The sequence below is a fragment of the Hypanus sabinus genome, chromosome 8 (assembly GCF_030144855.1).
Source record: "Hypanus sabinus isolate sHypSab1 chromosome 8, sHypSab1.hap1, whole genome shotgun sequence".
NCBI classification, from domain to species: domain Eukaryota; kingdom Metazoa; phylum Chordata; class Chondrichthyes; order Myliobatiformes; family Dasyatidae; genus Hypanus; species Hypanus sabinus.
This window is the reverse complement of record NC_082713.1, coordinates 39,704,203-39,720,424: the sequence shown is the minus strand read 5'-3', so window position 1 is coordinate 39,720,424 and position 16,222 is coordinate 39,704,203.

Genomic DNA, 16,222 nt, shown 5'->3' with positions numbered 1-16,222 from the left:
TTCTCAATAGTAATCTAGATTGGATCTAGATTAGTTCTACAGAGTGGATGTAGAGAGGACGTTTCCTGTAGTGGGGGAATCTAGGACCAGAGGGCACGGTCTCAGAATAGAGGCACGTCCATTTAGGATGGAGATGAGGAGGAATTTCTTTCATCCAAGAGTTGTAAATCTTTGGGATTTATTGCCTCAGGTGGCTGTAGATGCCGGGTCACTGGGTGTATTTAAGGTGGAGTTTGATAGGTTCTTGACTAGTCAGGGCATGAAAGGTTATGGAGAGAAGGCAGGAGAATGGGGCTGAGGAGGAAATAGATAAGCCATGAAGAAATGGCGGTGCAGACTCAATGGGCCAAATGGCCTAATTCTTCTCCTATGACATATGGTCATTATGGTTTCAGGTGAAGCTGCGTTACGAGAATGAAAAATATGCATTTGTGGGAGACAGTAACAATACTCTGCTGGTTCAATCAAACCAGTTAGCTTTCTTTCAACCTTGTTCTTTTATACAAGTTCAATAAAATATGTGAATGACTGGGCTGGAAAGCTAAGGCTACTGATCGTTTAGCTCCTCATTGCTCTAAAGAAAAGCTTGTCAGCAAGTCTCTTTGAAGATGCCCTTATCCTTTCTCAACAGGCAATGTCCAATGTAAATGAATGTTTAGCTGCCATACCCTTTCCTCTCATCTGCTTGATTACCAGAACATTTTTCTGCTGTTATTTGTTAATGTTTACTTTTTCATCCCTTAGGATTTGCGCTAGCTTTCAAAAGCTTGCGTACTTTGCCGTTCATCTGCCAGGAATCAACAAAGTCAAATATCTTTTGCCCTATAAAGGACCCATGACTTCATATGCCGTATTTCAAAGGCCGTTCCTGATCTGATAGCTGTGATGTTAGCTCACACCCGCAACTAGAAAAGCAGAAAAAATTCCTTCCAGAAACCTGTTTAGCATAGTTTTGTTCTCAATTGAATCTGACATGACAGGTGCAGGAGTACATTTCCCCATGTTTGAATCATGAGTACAGTACTTGACATTCACATTGAGCTGCTCGTTAGTTTTAAGATCTTAATGGAAAAGGAACTCAGCAAATGAGCTTCTAACCTATTCCCTAGTCTGTGCCTTCACCAGCCAACAATTTCTGCTCAGTTGCTTGGATGGTAATTCTTGAGTACCGTAGAGATCAGGGTTAAAAATTCTGGCATCTATAGATTTACAGTAGACAAGATTTTAAAATGCAGCATGCCTGGAGGAAGTTTGGAAAAGGAAATGAGTGTGAAGGGAAGTATTTTCATCTTGTTTTTCTGTAACTTTACTTAACTCCACCAGCGCTTTTGATTTGACAAGCAGACAAGATAGCCAAGCCTTTAGTAATGGACTGCTCGTTGTCATTTAAAAAACAATAATTGTTATCCAGGTCTGAGCCCTACACTGCAGCAAGAGTAAAAAGCTTTTGTTCCAGCCGACTGTTTATGAGATCTGTTGATTTTATCGACATTTGTTGATGAGATAAGATTTCTGCTTCTGAGACTGGCACGCAAAGTGAACTACAAAAAAAAGCATACCTAAGACAGTATCATACTTGCAAAACCAGAAAACTGACCACTTTTGTCAGTGTGTTCTGAATGAATTGGGACCAGCAGTGCCTCAGAAAAAAGATTACATCACGAACAGTGAGTCACCTTTAAGCGAATATCACCTATACATGTATTGTAATGATCCTTATGCTCAAAATATATGTTTTGATGAGCACTGTAAGGCTATTTTTATCAGAAGATGATTTTGGCACGCAAATTTCTACAAAAGGTAGTGGATTTGGTCCAGTCCATCATGAGTAAAACCCTCCCAACCATTGACCACTTCTACATGAAACACCAACTTGGGAAATTAGCATCCATCTTCAAAGGTCCTCACCATCCAGGGCATGCAGTTTTCTCACTGCTGACATCAAGCAGAAGTTACTAAAGCTTCAGGATTTGCACTACCATGTTTAAGAACAGTTTCTGCTCCACAACCATCAGGCTCTTGAAGAAAAGGGGTAACTACACTCACTTGCCTATCCATTGAGATGTACCCACAACCAATGATCTCACTTTAAAGACTCCTTCTTTTGTTATTTCATGTTCTCGTTATTTATTGCTATTTATCTGTGAAGAGAGAAACTGAGTATTTTTGCATTTGCATAGTTTGTTGTCTTTTGCACTTTAGCTGATCTTTCACTGATCCTGTTAAAGTTACTATTCCATAGATTTGATGACTATGCCAGCAGAAAATTTAACCTCAGGGTTGTATGTGGTGATACTTTGACAATAAAATTCATTTGGAACTTTGAAGTTTGCTTTTGTCAGTGATACTTGGAAGAGTTTCCATTGTGAAAAGGAGATTGTTCAGTGTGAATCATGTAGATGTGAAATCCCAGCTTTGATATCTGATCTTCACTCTTTCCCTCCAGCAGACCTTGAAGCCATTTATTTTTAGACCATAAGACCACAAGGTATAGGAACAGAAGTAGGCCATTTGCCTTATCGAGTCTTCTCCGCCATTCAATCGTGGGCTGATCCACTTCATCCAGTCATCTCCACTCCCCTGCTTTCACCAAATACCCTTTGATGCCCTGGCTAATCAAGAACCTATCTATCTCTGCCTTAAATACACCCAGTGACTTGGCCTCTACAGCCGCTTGTGGCAACAAATTCCACAGATTTACCACCCTCTGACTAAAGTAATTTTTCTGCCATTCCTTCTCCATCTTTTAATAGCAAAAATTAGATTTCAATTTACCACATCTTCACAACTTACAAACTCCTATAAAAATAGTGTATATGGCCCATTATTTCACGGGTAAAGCCCTCCAACCCCTGAGCACATATACACGAAACATTGTCACTGAAGAGCAGCATCCATGATCAGGGACACCCTCCCGCCACCACCCAGGATACCTTCTCTTCTCACTGCTGCCATCAGGAAGAAGGTACAGGAGCCTCAGGACTCACACCCCCAGGTTCAGGAACAGTTATTACCCTTCAGCCTGGTCTCTTGAAACGGAGGGATAGCTTCATTTAACTTCACTTGATCCATCATTGAAATGTTCCAATAACCTGTGGACTCACTTTCAAGGGCTCTTCATGTCATGTTCTCCATATTCATTACTTTTTTGTTTATTATTGTACTTTCTTTTTGTATTTTTACTGTGTGTTGTTTTCTGCACATTGGAACACCCAAGTAGGTGCAGTCTTTCATTGGTTCTATTTTGGTTATTATTCTATAGAGTTATTGTGATTGCATGCAACACCATGAATCTCAGAGTTGTATATGGTGACATATGAGTACTTTGGTAATAAATTTACTTTGAACTTTATTGATTTCCCATTATGGATATTCACTCTTTATTTTAATTTCCATTAAGATAAAGTTTATACATGCAAAAAAAAGGAAAATTGATGGAAATAAGCTGCAAACTCAGCAGCATCTGTGAAGAGAGAAACTGCATAATGTTTCAGGTTTGTAGCCTTGGATCATGTTTTGATTTTTATTTCAGATTTCCAGCATCTGTTGTGTTTTATTTTGGCATGTATAGATGTGACCAAGGCACAGTTAATTCACTATTGTCTAATTGACCAAACTATAAATTAGGTAAGTTTTTCAGCAAAGTGATCTGGTCTACATTAGGGGAACACCAAATATTAAATTTAATTAATATAACATATCTGATTTGAATTATTTTATTAAAGTTTCGCTAGTGATAAACATGGGGATTGAAAAATTGTGGTATTAAAAATAAACTATACAGTTCTACACAGATCTTGTGGAATGTAATAATTGCAAAAATTAATTATGTTATTAAATGCTCTGTGGAAGTAATAAGTTTATCAATCTGAGTTCAATTTGTTTGGCTATAAACAGGTGCATTACAAATGGTTGGTTTCTAGGAAATGACTTATTGCAAGCATTCTTCAGTTTGAATTAAGCCATTGTTATTAAATAATGCATAGTTTGAAGTCCTAGATCATGCTTATATGGCCTGAGTCCAATATGAGATGATATTTCATATGATGACAATTTAATATGGTTAAGCAGACTTTAGAAATGACTGTTGTATCTTAATGCATACATTATGAAAAGAAGAAATAACTACCTCCTAATATTCCCTTTAATCTAATAAAATAATTTAATACTGGCATATTAAAATTTTGTATTAGCATTTAAGCTAATAATATATTATTTTTAAAATACAGTATATGTGAAGAGCTAGGGCATGATGAGGTTTTCAGTAAAACTAAAAATATTAGGCAGTGTAAAAAATGAGCAAGGAGATAAGGTTAACCATTGACATAAAGGCTGAATTTTGAAAGGTTTTTTGAAGATGGAGAGAGACAAGGAAATCTCAGACATTTAAATTCTGGAAATTGGATTTCAGATTGAGTTGGATTGAGTCCTGCTAGATGGGTCCTAAAGAGGAAATATTATGTATAACAGTATTAAATAAATATCATTTGTACACGATTTCATAATTTATTCGTACATAATAAAATTAAAACAGATTTATTGACATTGTAGCTTCAAGGGATTATTTACAGGTATTAATAATCATTACACGCCAGAAAAAAACAATCAAAATCTACAAAGCAGATATAGATTAAGGCACAAAAATAAAGATATGTTGAGTTCAGATAGCAGAGGGACAAACTGGGAAAATATCACACGACTGTTATCCAATAAATTCAACTATCAATGTGCTTGTGTTCAATACCATCTGTGAAAACATGGTTTGTCAATAATCATTACCAAGAATCCCGCTGGAGATTTGCAGTACTGATATAGAATATCTCAGAAAGAATCAGCACTTTTCCAACTGGAGACGGTAAGTGACTGGGTTGATGTGATGGGTAATCTTGAAGGGACCAATGAACTGGGGTGAGAGCTTGTCAGCCAGACACGGTCCCCAGGCTGGAGTAGTCCGGTGGTTGGCCTGGTGGCAGTAGGCATGGTTGGGAACCAGGATGGCTCTTTAAACCTCTTCCAAGCTTTCCAGCAGTGGCGAACCAAGGTCCTGGCTGATAGACCTCTACCCAGAAGCAAAGCAGCAGATGCAATTCAGCAATGAGCAATTAATAGTAGACTGTGAAAACAACAACCATGAGGGGCACAAAACAAGAGAGAACAGATACTAAACACTGCAGACAACTGTTTGAGGCTGACTGGTTTGGTGAGTGAACAAGGATTGTGGCTGAGAGATGGGTTTAAGTAGGCTGCAGGTGATGAGTTGGAAACAAGTGGCAGGTGACTCCAGCTGGGTAGAGACTGGGAGGTGCCTGCCTGTACAGTCCTGACAATAACTGAATATAATACTTCCCCTTGCAACAGCAGGATGTGCAAAGCAACTCCTCTCTTCCAGCCACCCTTGGACCCAAACAGTCTCTGCAGCTGAAGCATAGATCCACTTAAATGTCTTCCAGCCCAATATATTACATCTGCTGTTCATAAGTGGTTTCCTCAGTCCGGGAGAAACCAAATGCAAATTGTGTGAGTTCTTTGCAGCGATCCAGTGTTTATTCTGCAGGAGTGACCTCAAGCTTTCGGTTCCCTGCCAGAGTAATTCCTCATTCACTGTGGCAATGACACCCAATGCAGACTTGTGAAGTGACAATTCACTTTCTTTCTGGGCATGTTATAGCCTTCTATACTTAATATCAAATTACCCAGCTTCAGCTTTTGTGCTGCCTGTCTTCGTTCGAACTGGCCAGTTCTAGCACAATCCATCTGTGGTTCTGGCTGTGTCATTCTCTTCCCTTCAGGTAACCTGGTCTGCTGGGCATCTCTCACAGTCAATAAATTACATGGTCAAAGAAATACAGTATAATCTTAATCTAACTGCCATATTAACTATTTGGTCTCACTCTATCAGAGATTCTATCCGTTCCTTCCCCACCTTCTCTACTACTGAAACCTACTTGTTATCTCCGTTCCTCAATTCTGATGAAGGGCCTTGGACTCGTTCTCTCATTCCACAGATGCTGCCTGGCCTGCTGAGTGCTTCAAACTTGTTTTATTTTTGTATAATTTAAATGGTTTACATTGGTTAAAAAGTTAGCCTGATAATGAAAAAAAAAGTCAGTTTTAATATAAATAGCAGGTAATGAAATTACTGTGCTATATTAAGATTAAGAAGTGAATGGAGATCTTAATGTGCCTTTTTATTAAGGCAGTTTAGAAATTTCAAATTAGAAGATGTCCCCATTTAATTTGCAGTCACTCCGTAGTAGAAATTATCCTCTCTCCAAAGTGGAAGTGGATTGGTAAATCAAGTAGATGTTGTTTGTACAAAGATGAAAGGAGTTTAATTATTTCCTGCTTGTAGATGCATTGCACATGTGTAATCCAGCAAGGCACATTATCAGCCTGATAGAGTTAGCCTTAGACGGTTTGGTTTGGGAGCAGCCTCAGCAATGGGACTTCTAAATCATAATTACATTACTTGCACAAACAATAACAAAAACTGCAGGCATCTCACGCTATCTGGACATTTGGAACTAAAAGGTTTTTCAATCTGTGAATCATGTTTGAAGCTGTCTGATCATTTCTGTAAACACCAGCATTAAACCCTTAGTCCCACTGGTTAATTCTGAAATAAATCTCAAATAAGGGAATTGTCAGAAGTAACATTTAAAGAAAACTGCTCAGAAAATCAAAGGAGGAAATGACATTAATTTCTTATGCCAAACAGAATCAAAGTTTTACCAATTAAGAAGTAAAATTCAGTGGGTGGAGCATGCAAGAACTACAATGGATGCCTTGACATTCATTTCCCGTAGAAATGTAGAGGGTAAAATCCTCCCCACCATGGAAGAGCTGTTTACATGGAGCACTGTTGCAGGAAAGCAGCATCAATAAGGACCCCCACCTCCTAGATCATGCTCTCTTCTCGCTGCTGCAAAGAGAAAGAAGGTACAGGAGCCTCAGAACTCACTCCACCAGGTTCAGGAACAGTTAGTACCCCTCAACCATCATGAACCACTGGAGATAATTTCATTCAACTTTACTTGCCCGGTCACTGAATATTCCCACAACCTATGGACTCACTTTCAAGGGCTCTTAAATTCACACTCTTGATATTTATTGCTTGTTAGTTAGTTAGTTAGTTAATTAATTAATTAATTATACATTTGTTCATCTATCTATTTATCTATCTATCTGTCTACCGAAGGGACAGGTGTTTTTTTTTTTAAATCCACTGGGTAGTCTCTGTTAAGAAATCTATTTATGTGGAACTCAATTTTTTGAGTTCCATATTGTGGTTCAACTCAATTTATTTAAATAATAAAACTGCTACATTAATTTTGTGTTTGGCAGCCCTTTCTTTGCAATTATTTATTACTTATTAAAATAAATACTTGTATTAAGGAGAATGCATAATCTGTAAAATGACTTGGGTATTTGCAAGCTAATGGAATTCTGGATCTGAGATTTTGAAGTTTCTTTGTAGCTTTAATTTGGGCCTCTTCTGGGGTCTTCAACACTATGGTATGCACCAGTTCTGAACCTGGATCCCAACACGGAATAAATTGTTGTTAGATTGAAAAAAGTGGAATTCACAATTTAGATAAACTGTTACATCTCCTTCTGGTGAAACCGGAAACCATTTAAATGTTTATGATAACAAACTGTAAAATTGCATCAAGGTTTCATTACGAATTATCTAGAGTATTGCATTCAGTTCTGGACATCCCTTTGTAGGAAAGATGTAGAGGCTTTGGCGAAGGCGCCAAGGAGATTTCCAGTATGCTGCCTGGATCGGAGAGCATGTACCATAAGGAAAGTTTGGATGAACTTTAGTTATTTTCTCTGAAGTGGCAGAGGCTGAGAGGAGATCTGGTAGAGATTTATAAGCTTATCAAATTCACGTTCAAGTTCAATTCATTGTCATTCAGCTGTACACATGTATACCACCAATTGAAACAACAGTCCTCCAGTCCAAGGTGTACAGTACAGAATGTAAAACTCACGCACATAACACATCAAGTAATATTATAACTTAACAAATAATAAGGTATATTTATGATGCAAGTTAAAAAGTAAACAGTGTAATGCTGCTGGCACTTCATACATGGTGAGACCTAGGAGGTGGTAGGGAGTTTAGTAGTCTGACAACCTGGTGGAAGAAGCTGTTGCCCATTCTAATAGTTCTTGTCCTAATGCTACAGTACTTACTGCCTGATGATCGAGGGTCAAAGAGTTTGTTGGATGGATGGGAGAGTACGCCGTGCTCCTGATAGATATTTTTGATGAATGAAAGAGAGACTCCGATGATCCTCTCAGCAATACTCATAATCTTTTGCAGGGACTTGCAGATAGAGGCCTTGCAATTCCCGTACTAGACCATGATTCATCTAGTCAGGGCACTCTGCTAAAGGAGAGTGCATAAATTGCCTCTTTCTCCTTTAGAAGTGGATAGTTAGGGCAGACAGCTGGTATCTATATCTCAGAGATGAATTATGTAATACTAGAGTACATGTATTTAAGGCGAGAAGGGGTAGGTGTAAAGGAGATATATAAAACAGGTTTTTACGCAGAGACTGGTGGCTATCTGGAATCCATTGGCAAGAGGTAGTGGAGGAGGCAAATACGATAGATGTAGGTAAGAGGCTCCTAGATAGGTATATAAATGTGTGGAGAATAGAGGAATATGGACATTGTGTGTAAGCAGTAAGCTATACTTTAATTAGAAATTTAATTACTAGTTTGGTACTGTTCTTCGCTCTATGTTTGTTTTTATGTGCTATCTCCCTTTCCAGTTGTCTGAAAGCTAACTTAGTACAGTACCAATTAGTTAAAATTTTATTGTAGATAATCACTTTAATTATTATAAAAATAAGTTATATGACACATTCCCCTCACCCCCATCATTGCAGAAAATTAGTGTAAAATTGGAAAAACTTTGCACAGTAAAATTATCACAGTTCTCTCTGTTTGGACATAGCAATAGTTTGGCATCTGACTCACCCGGGTAGATGAGTTCAGGGCATGGATCAACACCTGGAATTATGATGTTGCAGCCATTAGCGAGATTTGGTTGCAGGAGGGGCAGGACTGTCAGCTCTGTATTGTGGGGTTCCATTGTTTTAGATGTGACAGAGTGGGAAGGATTAAAGGAGGAGGGGTGACGTTACTAGTCAGGGAAAATGTCATGGCAGTGCTCAGTCAGGGCTGACTGGAGAACTCTACTAGTGAGGCATTATGGGTGGAGCTGAGAAGTAAGAAAGGGATGACCGCATTAATGGGCTATTTTGCACACCACCCAGCAGTCCCAGAAATTAATAGGAACAAATTTGTGAAGAGATCACAGACTGTTGCAATAAACATAAGGTTGTTAAAGAAGGTGTTTTTAACTGTCGACATATTGACTGGGGATCCCATTCTATAAAAGGACTAGATGGGATAGAGCTTCCTTCATCAGTCTGTAGCAGTCTAAATGAGAGAGCGTGCGATACTGAATCTGCTATTAGGGAATGATGCAGACCAGGTGACAGAAGTTTGTGTAGGGAAACACTTCGCATCCAGTGACCACAGTGCCATTAGTTTCAAAGTAAATTTGCAAAGAGATAAGGCTGATCTGTGAGTTGAGATTCTAAATTGGAGAAAGGCCAATTCTGATGGTATCAGAAATGATCTGGCAAGTGTGGACTGGGACAGGTTGTTCTCTGGCAAAAGTGTACTTAGTAAGTTAGAGGCTTTCAAAAGTGAAATTTTGTGAGTACAAACCTTGTATGTGCCTGTCTGAATAAAAGGTAAAGACAACGAGTGTAAGGGTCCTTGGTTTTCAAGCAATATTGAGGCCTAGTAAAGAGAAAAAAGGAGGTGCTAAAGAGGTATTAGTAAGCAGGAACAAATGAGGTGTTTATAGCGTATAGGAAATACAAGAGAACACGAAAGAAATCATGAAGGCTATAAGAAGGCATGAACTTGCTCTAGCAGACAAGGCAAAGGAGAATCCCAAGGGACTCTACAGATGTGTTAAGAACAAAAGGATTGCAAGGAACAAAATTGGTCCTCTGGAAGAATACAATGGTAATGGAGCCAAAGTGGATGTGGAGATTTTAAATGAATTCTTTGCATCTGTATTAACTCAGGAGTCTATAGAAGTGAGGCTAAGTTGCATCGACTTCATTGGCCTTGTATAGATTATGGAGGAAGAGATGTCTTCTCCAGGGCCTTGAAAAGGTTTTCCCTCAGACCCTCCGGGAGGCAAGTGCAGAAGCTGACGGGGCCTGAGCAGAGATATTTAAGTCTTCCTTAGCAACAGGTGAGGTACCAGCCGATTGGAGGAGAGCCAATATTGTTCCGCTGCTTTAAAAAGGTTCTAAACATTAACCAGGAAATTATAAGCCAGTGAGTCTGACATCATTTGTGAGAAAGTTATTGGAAGATATTCTAAGGGACTGGATACATAAGTATTTGGATAGATATGAACTGATCAAGGATATTCAATATGACTTTATGCGTAGTAGGTCATGTCTGACCAAACTTATATAGTTTTCCAAGGAAGTTACGAGGAAAGTGGATGAAGGCAAGGCAGTGGATGTGGTCTACATGGACTTTAGTAAGGCATTTGACAAGATCCCGCATGGGAGGCTGGTCAAGAAGGTTCAATTGCTCGGCATTCAGGATAAGGTAGTAAATTGAATTAAAATTTGTCTTTGTGGGAGAAGCCAGAGAAAGGTAGTAGATGGTTGCCTCTCTAACTGGAGGCCTGTAACTAGTGATGTGCCGCAGGAATCTGTGCTGGGGCTATTGCTGTTTATCATCTGTATCAATGATCTGGATGACAATGTGGTAAACTGGATCCGCAAATTTGCGGATGTCACCAAGATTGAGGTGTAGTGTATAGTGAGGAAGACTATCATGGCTTGCAGAGGGATCTGTATCAGCTGGAAAAATGGGCTAATAAATGGCAGATGGAATTTAATACAGACAAGTGTGAGGTCTTGCACTTTGATAGGACCTACCTGGGTAGATCTTACACAGTGAACGGTGGAATGTGGTAGAATGAATGGAATCTGGGAATACAGGTCTATAATTCATTGAAAGAGATTTTGCAGGTAGATAGGGTCGTACAGAAAGCTTTTGGCACATTGGCTTTCATAAATCAATGTACCGAGTCCAGGAGGTGGGATGTAATGTTGAAGTTGTATAAGACATTGGAGGCTAATTTGGAGTATTGCATGCAGTTTTGGTCACCTACCTACAAGACAGATGTAAGCAAAGTTGAAAGAGTGCATATAAAAATTTACAAGGATGTTGCCGGGTCTGGAGGATCTGAGTTATAAGGAAAGATTGAATTGGTTAGGACAGCATTCTTTAGAATGTAGAAGATTGAGAGGCGATTTTATAGAGGTATACAAAATTATGAGGGGTATAGATAAGGTAAATGTAAGCAGGCTTTTTTCCACTGATGTTGGATGTGCCTACAACCAGATGTCATGGGTTAAGGGTGAAAGGTGAAAAGTTTAAGGGGAACATGAAGGGAAACTTCTTCACTCAGATGGTCATGAGAGCATGGAATGAGCTGCCAGCACAAGTGGTGCATGTGAGTTCGATTTTAGTGTTTAACAGAAGTTTGGATAGCTACATTTGTGGAATGAGCTTCCTGTAGAAGCAGTAGAGGCCAGTTCAGTTGTGTCATTTAAGGTAAAATTGGATAGGTATATGGACAGGAAAGGAGTGGAGGGTTATGGGCTGAGAGCGGGTAGGTGGGACTAGGTGAGATTAAGAGTTCAGCACGGACTAGGAGGGCTGAGATGGCCTCTTTCCGTGCTGTGATTGTTATATGGTTATATGGTTATATGGATTGTAGGTTATGGAGAACTATGGTCCTGGTGCAGGTAGATGGGAATAAGCAGTTTAAATGGTTTTGGCATGGACTAAATGGGTTGATGGGCCTGTTTCTGTGCTGTACTCCCCTAGGATTCTGTATCATTTGATTAAGCATTCTTGTTCATTTAAATAACTCATCATGGGTTATACGTAAAAGTATGTTAATAAAATACGTCAACATGCCACCATGTGATATGTGTGCATCTCGCTTAAAGTGAAAACACAAAGTTAGACTCGCATTCTGGACTGCCTTGTTTTTCTTCCAATTAGTTTCATGTTTTGGAGTTACCAAATATAGTAGGCCCTTTCCTACACTCACATAAACATACCTGGGCCCTGTCCTCACAGTTATTTTAAACACAATGGGGACCTCTGTCCAACACTCTTTAAAACTCATTGGGGCTCTGTTCCCACAGACTGTTTAAACACCTGGATTGTGGGATAATTTATTGAACAACTATGTAACATCTAAATATAGATTAAAATTATTTTTGTTATTGATAGGAGAAATATCTGGAAAGTCAGCATCTCCAAAATCCCAAGGGCACTGGATTATGCAAAATATACTGTAAATGATAGGTTGTTAAATTCTTATTATAAACTGTGTGTTCCAGACAGTAGATGCACCACATAACTCTTTTGTCCAACAAAATACTCCATGTGCACATACACATAGCAGGTAATAGTACATTTATATGTATATATACATTATAATGCTATATTCCCAGTTTCTCTCTAACTACTCTTTTTAAAACCTTCATCACAACCACCTCTGTTCCAAGAAGAATAACCCTAATTTCTCCAGTTTCTGCACATCATTAAAGTTCCTGATGATATTTCTTTGATACCGTCTCAAAATGTTGTTCCAGTTGTACAGAGAGTTAGTGAGGTTACATTTGTGGTGCTGGACACAGTTTTGGTCTCCCTACCTAAGAAAGGACATAGCAGTATTGGAGGTAGTCTAAAAATGATTCTCAGGCTAATCCCTGGGATTAGAGGGTCATCCTTTAAAGGGAGGCTAAGCAGGTTGTGTCTCTATTCTATAGAGTTTAGAAGAATGAAGGGATTGAGTCATGTGGGATCCTAAGGGGGATGACAGAGTCAATGTTGGGATTCTTTTATTAGTTGGAGAGTCTCAAGCAGGATAAGAATGAAGAGTGATAACCAGGTAATGCAGAAGACGATAAATCTTTGGAATTCTGTGCTCGGGATCATTGTAAAGTCTTGCTCATGAGAAGTATTCAAATTGCAGGGAGGGAAACTGCTCCTATTAGAACACATAGACTGGAAATCAAAAAGAAAACAGGAGGATTTTTTATCACATCAAATGGTTGGGATTTGGAGTCTATTCCCAGCAATAGTAATAAGGCAGACTTAATTCTACGTTTCAAAAGGTAACTACATAAGTATCTGAAAGAGAGGAAAAAAACTCACAGTAATGAGGCAAGGGAGACATGGCAGGGCTAGCTTGTTTACTGTTACTCTGAGCTGACAAAGGTTTGATAGGCCGAATGGCTGTCTGTACTGTAACCACTCAGTGATATTGTGAATGGAACTGATGTGATTCATTTGATTTCACCCACAGTAGAGCTTATTGTGTCTGAAAGAGAAGATGGAAAAACAGAATTTAAACAGTACTTTTAATCCTGCTTGCTGCTAATAGCCTGTTAGCCACTCACACCCTCACCTGACTGTGTTATGTGGGTAAACTGGGTGAGCACCCTATGAGCCTTTGTGTGAAATCCTCATATCCACATTTTTATTGTCCACTCTGGGGTCACGCTTGATGGATCATGGGTAATGAGATCAATGTATGATTGAAACATTGCTACAGAGGTTGCAGGAAGTGCCTTATGAAGTGGACAATTATGTTATAGGAAGAGACACACTTCTTCCACTTCCTCATATAAATCCTCCACCCCACCTCCCCAACGTACATCCCAGATGTACGGAATACATAGGGTTTTACAGACCACTTTTTTATTAGATTATCATTGATCCCTGACCCCCTTGCTCCTCCAGACTATTCTGGGATTGGCAGTGAAAGAACGGTTTCTATTTCAGTGATGACGAAACTCACATTTCTTACTTTCACTCAGTGCTGCTTCTCCATTTTGAGCAGTACTGAACTAATGATTCACTTAATTTCGGGGGGGGGGGGATGTTACAATTTTTTGTGGAGGGTTTTGTTTCTGCTGTCCTCCTGCTAATCTCTTGCCAAGACTGGAACTGGAATGGAGTGTCTGTTTTAAAGAGCTGCTGTCACACATACAAATGATATACCCCTGACCCCATCATTGATGCTGGTGAAGTGTAACTTAATGCTAGGGGTGTTGACTCACTTATTCTGACTACTGGTTTGGAGAGATTTGTTCGTGGTACCTCTCCTCGTGCTCATAGTGGTCATGTCTCATCAAAGTACAGGAGGGCAGGTATCACTGTTGTCTGGTAGACCTCATACCAGTGGTGAAGATTTGATCTACAAACACTCTTTTCTTTGGGTAGCCTAAGGCTGTGCATGATGGATAACGAGTCAAGGGAGGTACTGGATAGCTGCCAAGACCTGTGAAACTCTAATATAGCAGGAGGGAAAACCTTCAGAAGGGTGAACAAAATGAATTACATAAAACAAACAGTTGGTATGAAAGTGATTCTCTTTATAACAATCATTCCCAGCAGCTTCAAGCTAAATACCTGACTTAGCATGGAACTAATTCACCCCGGCTATGGGTTTCAGAGTTACATTTTCAAGTTCAGCTGTTACTACTGCCGTTAGCTGTTCAGATTTACACATGGGTTCTGTTTATTTAATCCTGAACAAATCATAATCTGCTGCTATTTATCCTGGCATTAACACAACTTGACATAAAAACAAAGAATGTTTCCAATTATTTCACAATGTTATTCTTTGAACCGCTTTCAGATCATTTACTGGTTTAAAAATTTTGCAAATGATAACCTACATTTCATAAGTTCAAAGCAACTGAACTTACTGACTGTAAGGACCTCCTGATTTTTCGAGTCTGGGAGTCAGGTCAAGTGAAAACGAATGAATTGTTGGAAACCATAAAATGAAAACCTAAATGGGATATAACTGTTTGCCCCAGTTTACGTCAGAGGTGAAGGGAGTACAGGTGAGTGCCTTGGGGTCGGATGCCTATGTGTGTGTGTGTGTGTGTGTGTGTGTGTGTGTGTGTGTGTGTGAGAGCGAGAGTCGGTGGATGGGAGGGAAGGTGGAAAGGTTGTTTTACGGTTGTTGTTTTGGCTTTGGTTGTGTTCGATGTTGTTCAGCCAAGCAATGTGAGCATGCTATGTTGGTGCTGGAATGTGTGCTGACACCTGTGGTTTGCCCCCAGTGCATCCTCAGGTTGTAAATGCAAACGACACATTTCACTGTATGTTTTGATGTACATGAGATAGATAAAGTGAAGTTGAATCTGAATCTGAAATACAATCCTTTAGACCTATTTTTTTGCCATTCTACCTTTCTACCACAACCCAAAACCATTTTTGAAAGTTCTGTGAGGCTCAAATATTTTCTCATAAAGCTATAATATTGCGTGGTTAGCAGGATGATAAGATCTGCAAGATCTCCCTGATTTTTATGCCTTGAGCTAGCCTTTAGCTCAGCCTGGAGCTGACGTATAATCAAATGCGCAGCACACCCAGGGTTGATAAAGACCAGTCTCTTATTTTATCCTTGTGCCTTCAAGACATTCTGCCAGTTGACTTTGAAAGGCCTCTATTTTATGCATTTTGCTTCTTTTGTTGAATTTTCCTACAGAACCTAATGAAAGTCCATTTCAGTCAATAGCCACTTTATTAAAGAAGAAAAGAGTGAGATTACACTTGGTAAACATGCAGAGGAAGAGGAAACATTAAGGGTTCAGCATCTGTAAAAATAGATTATAGCCCTATCTGGATAAAATATATCTTAAAAGAAACAACGGAGGAAATAGTTGACATTCTGACCAATATCTTCTGATGCTCTTTGCCAACAGATAGGATGCCAGATGGCTGGAAAGTCACCAATGGAATATCATTATTTTAAAAGTGATAGATGAAATTACTACAAGCCATTCAGCCTAATGCTGGTAGTGGGTAAATTATTGACAATATTCTTCAGGCTCTAATAAATCATCATTTGAAAAAAGAAAATAACCCTGGATTGTCACCATGGATGTGTTTATACAAGAACTGGGCATTTCTTACATTTCCTTACAAAATAAAAGGACAGCATTTGTGACTATACTTTATTAGGAGCTTGAAGAGATTTGGCATGCCAACAAATACACTCAAAAACTTCTACAGTTGTACCGTGGAGAGCATTCTGCAAGGCTGCATCACTGTCAGGTAT